Below are 6000 nucleotides of genomic sequence, written 5' to 3'. Positions count from 1 at the left end.
TTTAGGCAAAGTCGGGTTTCATGAAACCCGAACCGATCCTAGTGTGGGATCGGCCATGTGGTCGGCGATCAGAGCGCCAAAGTCGCGTTTCGTATGACGCTGTTACCGCCATTTTTCATCCAATGAAGGAGGACGCAGAGTGTGGGCAGCGTGATGACATAGGTCTCTGTCTCCACCATCTTAGACAAGGGCATGGCAGTGATTGGCTTGCTGTCTGCGGCGTCACAGGGGCTATAAAGGGGCGTGCACGCCGACCGCCATCTTACTTCTGCCGATCTGAGCATAGGGAGAGGTTGCTGCAGTTAGTCGGAAGCAGGGACAGAGTTAGGGAGAAAATATAAACCCCCAAACCGCTTGTGCTGGAGCGATTTTCACTGTCCACACCACCTTTTTGTGCAGGGACAGTGGAGGTCGTATTTTAGTGCAGCAGCTGCATAGCTGTGTGCACGGTGCTGTGCAAACCAACTGCTTTTTTCAAAGCAAAAATCATGTTGCTCCTTTCTGCACAGTTACCTGTCTTGTTTATTTGTCTACCAATTTTTTTGTTCAGCAGTCCTTTTTATTGCTGCCATACTTGTCTTGAGATCATTGTAGGAAGCTTGTTATTGCAGTATTTTTTTTTTTTTTCTAATAATTACAGCCACTTTCTGCCACGTTCATAGTGTTGTGTTATACCACTGGGACAGAGTTGTGGTTCAGTGTCTCCCCCCAAAAGTGAGATAGTAATTCTCACACAGTTTATATTCTGCAGTACTGCTAGTGTGTCATATATCAGGCAGCCACTTTCTGCCACGTTCATAGTGTTGTGTTATACCACTGGGACAGAGTTGTGGTTCAGTGTCTCCCCCCAAAAGTGAGATAGTAATTCTCACACAGTTTATATTCTGCAGTACTGCTAGTGTGTCATATATCAGGCAGCCACTTTCTCCCACGTTCATAGTGTTGTGTTATACCACTGGGACAGAGTTGTGGTTCAGTGTCTCCCCCCAAAAGTGAGATAGTAATTCTCACACAGTTTATATTCTGCAGTACTGCTAGTGTGTCATATATCAGGCAGCCACTTTCTGCCACGTTCATAGTGTTGTGTTATACCACTGGGACAGAGTTGTGGTTCAGTGTCTCCCCCCAAAAGTGAGATAGTAATTCTCACACGGTTTATATTCTGCAGTACTGCTAGTGTGTCATATATCAGGCAGCCACTTTCTGCCACATTCATAGTGTTGTGTTATACCACTGGGCCAGAGTTGTGGTTCAGTGTCTCCCCCCAAAAAATGAGGAAGTCTGGTGGAAGAGGCCGTGGGCGGGGGTTGCCAGCTAGTACTGATGGTGGTGGTGCTGCTGCATCTGGTGGTAGTGGCAAAAGCACAGTAGCACCTAAGGCTGGAGGTGTTGAGCCTGCGTCATCGTCTGGCTACACAAGGCCTCAAAGGGCTGGGAGTAGGAAAACAGCTTTTAAAGCCGGAGCAGCAGGAAAAAGTTTTGTCTTTCCTTGCTGACTCAGCCTCTAGCTCTTTCGCCTCCTCTTCCCAAAGTTCAAAATCTAAGAGCAGCCAGTCATCAGTGGATGCTTCCGGTCCAGAAAAAGACGTTTGCTTGTGTCCTTCTCCCAAACCAAAAGTGAAGGATGCGTCAGGCGACACTACAGGTTACTCCATGGAGCTCTTTACCCATGCCATGCCAGGGTTAGAAAGGGAAATTGTACACTGTCCATTACAAGAAGAATCGGACATGGAGTGCACTGATGCACAGCCACAGCTAGATTATGATGCTGTTCCATTGACTCAGATCACTACATTGACCTTGCAGTTTTCTGAGCCAGAATCTGACCCTGATGAGACTATGGTGCTCTGTCCCGAATGCTATAGCACCGGCTTACACGGTGACACTGAGGAAGGTGCACATGACATTGTGGAGGAGGAGGTGATAGATGACCCAGTTCTTGACCCAGGTTGGCAGCCATTGGGGGAAGAGGGTGCCGCTGGCACTAGCTCACAAGTGGAGGAGGGTTATCCGCAGCAACACCAATCTACATTGCAACAGCTGTCATCAGCCAGACCCGTATCAGGCCCAAAACGTGTGACAAAAACAGTTTTAGGACAGCGTGGCCAACCACTGAAAGTTGCACAGCGTGCAATGCCTGAAAAGGAATTCCATAGTAGGAAGAGTGCAGTGTGGCATTTTTTTGACCAAGATCCCAATGATCAGTCTAAAGTGATCTGTAAGAAATGCTCAAAGACCTTTAGCAGAGGGAAGATTCTTCAAAATTTAAATACAACGTGCATGCGTAGACATTTAACCAGCATGCACTTGCAAGCCTGGACTAATTACCAAACGTCCTGTACCGTTGGTGCACCTGGTCAGAATGAAGGTAGTCAGCAACACTACATTGCTTCCCTCACTATAAGCCCACCGGTTCGGACACTACCAGCAGCAAATGTGGAGGGATCGTCGCAAGGCCAAAGCAGGCAGGGAATCAGAAGGTTATTGGTAGGAAGCACTGTATGTAGGCCAACATCACCCACTGTCTCTCAATCCGCCATGTCCACCACCACCACCACCGCTAGTTCCACCATCAGCAGGTCTCCTGCCCAGCTCACCCTAGAAGAGACTCTCGTGAGGAAAAGAAAGTACTTATCCTCTCATCCGCGTACACAGGGTTTGAATGCCCACATTGCCAGATTAATCTTGTTAGAGATGATGCCCTACCGGTTGGTCGAAAGCAAAGCTTTCAAAGACCTGATGGCCTATGCAGTACCACGCTATGACCTACCCAGTCACCACTTCTTTGCGAGAAAAGCCATCCCAGCCCTCCACCAGCATGTCAAAGACCGCATTGTCCATGCACTGAGGCAGTCTGTCAGTGGAAAGGTGCACCTCACCACAGATGCATGGACCAGTAGGCATGGCCAGGGATGTTACGTGTTCATCACGGCGCACTGGGTTAATGTGGTGGATGCAGGGTCCACAGGGGACAGCCATAGTGGGACAGTTCTGCCTAGCCCATGGTCTAGGAAACAGTTGGCAGTAGGCGTTCGACACCCCTCCTCCTCCTCCTCCTCCAGAAGCGACAGCTCGTCTACAGAGCGCAATCGCCTGGCAACTCCATCCGCAGCTGCCAGTGTTGCACATGAGGTGTCTCATTATGGAACAGCTAGTGGTAAGTGTCAGCAGGCTGTGTTGGAAATGAAGTTTTTGGGCGACAACAGACACACCGTGGAAGTACTGGCCGAGTTCTTGCAGCAAGAAAGTGAGTCATGGCTGGGCAGTGTACATCTTGAGGCAGGCAAGGTAGTCAGTGATAATAGAAGGAATTTTATGGCTGCCATAGCCCTTTCACAACTTAAACACATACCTTGCTTGGCTCACACTTTGAACCTGGTGGTGCAGTGCTTCCTGAAAAATTATCTGGAGTTACAGCCCTGCTCCTGAAGGTGCGAAAACTTTGTTCGCACATCCGCCGGTCGCCCGTACACTCCAGCCGTATGCTGAACCATCAGCGATCGCTAAATCTTCCACAGCACCGCCTAATTATAGATGTTGCAACAAGGTGGAACTCCACACTGCACATGGTTCAGAGGCTGTGTGAACAGAGGCGTGCTGTCATTTATTTGTGGGAGGATACGCATACACGGGCAGGCAGTTGGATGGCAGACATGGAGTTGTCTGGTGTGCAGTGGTCGAAGCTACAAGACCTCTGTCAAGTCCTTCAGTGTTTTGAGGAATGCACACGGCTGGTAAGTGCAGACGACGCCATCATAAGCATGAGCATCCCACTTATGTGTCTGCTGATGCAAAGTTTGACGCACATTAAGGAGCAGGCGTCTGCAGCCGAGGAGGAGGGAAGCCTTGATGACAGTCAGCCATTGTCTGGTCAGGGAACTGTCCATGACGAGGTGGCGGACGAAGAGGATGAGGAGGAGGATGATGGGGATGAATATGTATGGGAGGAGGGAGCTTCTCAGGGGGCAATAGTAACTGGTGCCGTTGCAAGGTCTGGTACAGGTTTCTTGCGGGACACTTGTGATGTAGATTTGCAAGAAAGTGCTCCTCAACCCAGCAGAAGCAGTGAATTGACACCTGGAACATTTGCCCACATGACTGAGTATGCCTTGCATATCCTAAAAAGGGACCCCCGCATTGTCAAAATGATGACCGATGACGATTACTGGTTGGCCTGCCTACTGGATCCACGCTACAAAGGGAAATTGCAAAATATCATGCCACATGAGAACCTAGAGCAAATATTGGCTACCAAACAAGCAACTCTTGTAGACCGTTTGGTTCTGGCATTCCCAGCACACAGCATTGGTGATGGTTCTCACACGAGCCGTAGGGGGCAACATGGCAGAGGTGCTAGCGGTGCAGAAATTCGAAGTGGCTTTGGACAGAGGGGTTTTATGACAAGGTTGTGGAGTGGATTTCAAATTCTTTTGCCCCACCTTCCCCTGCTGACACGTAGCTTTCCTTTAAAAAGGTCTTGCTTTTGGACTCCTCTTACTGACTGCTCCAATTCCTCCATTTGCTGCTGCTGAATGTCCACCATAGGCCATTTTTAACACCTCCCTAAATGGGCTGACTCCCCCATGGGCCCATGGTCACCACTTGGCGCAAGCACCCGTGCGAGTGCCGTTTGCCTGGACAGGTGGGTGTGCCCACTTTTGGCCGACGGCACAGGCACAGGGTCCCTCATAGTACAATTAAGTGTCTCTGGGGGTGGGGGTGCACACCCAACGTCAGACACACCATTGTAATATGAGGGGCCCTGGGCCAGTACCTCCGCCCACGAGAGAGTGTTCCCCCCCCAGCTCAAACAGTGCTCCACCGCTGTTTAGTCGGTGCTGTTAAATCCTTCAATGGCACTGCCAATACAAATTGAGAGATGATAGTAAATATATACAGGGACCATGCCTCCATTTTGACCGGTGAATACTGTGCGCGAACTACCACTATCTGGTACTCAGCAGAGGAACCCACCCCTGTACGTTGCTTTGCCACCTGTTTATTTACGAACATTTTTTTTGCAGACATTTAGCCCGCTTTACTATTTAGGCCAACGTACTGTGTCAGCCACTTATTCCAGTTGTCCTCCACCGAAGAAAGCAGTGCCACCAGTTTACTCCTGTTACCAGTTTACAACTGCATTGAGCCAACTTTTTTATTTTAGGCCTAGTAAGTCTGTCTGCACCACTCCTACTAATCGTCCTCCACTGACCAAAACAATGCTGCCTGTGTACCCGTTACCCATTTTGAACTGCATTGAGCCTACTTTTTTATTTTAGGCCTAGTAAGTCTGTCTGCGCCACTCCTAGCAATCGTCCTCCCCTGACCAAACCAGTGCTGCCTGTGTACCCCTGTTACCCATTTTAAACTGCATTGAGCCAACTTTTTTATTTTAGGCCTAATAAGTCTGTCTGCGCCAATCCTACTAATCGTCCTCCGCCTAACAAAACAATGCTGCCTGTGTACCCCGGTTACCCATTTTTAACTGCATTGCGCCTACTTTTTTATTTTAGGCCTACTAAGTCTGTCTGGGCCACTCCAGTCCTGACAATCGTCCTCCGCTTAACAACGCTCTGCCGCTTGGGAACCCCTGTAACCAATTTTAAACTGCATTGAGCCAACTTTTTTATTTTAGGCCTAGTAAGTCTGTCTGCGCCACTCCTACTAATCGTCCTCCGTGTAACAAAACAATGCTGCCTGTGTACCCGTTACCCATTTTTAACTGCATTGCGCCTACTTTTTTATTTTAGGCCTACTAAGTCTGTCTGGGCCACTCCAGTCCTGACAATCGTCCTCCGCTTAACAACGCTCTACCACCTGTGTACCCCTGTAACCAATTTTAAACTGCATTGAGCCAACTTTTTTAATTTAGGCCTACTACCTGTGTCTGTCTGCGCCACTCAATACAGCTGTCCTTCACTGCACAAAGCAGAGCCTCAATTTGCAGCCGATATCACATATTAAAGTGCATTTGGCCTACTAGTTTGGTTGGGCTACTAA

The sequence above is a fragment of the Ranitomeya variabilis genome, chromosome 3, assembly GCF_051348905.1.
Source record: "Ranitomeya variabilis isolate aRanVar5 chromosome 3, aRanVar5.hap1, whole genome shotgun sequence".
Lineage (NCBI taxonomy): Eukaryota > Metazoa > Chordata > Amphibia > Anura > Dendrobatidae > Ranitomeya > Ranitomeya variabilis.
Note: the sequence above shows the minus strand (reverse complement) of the source record.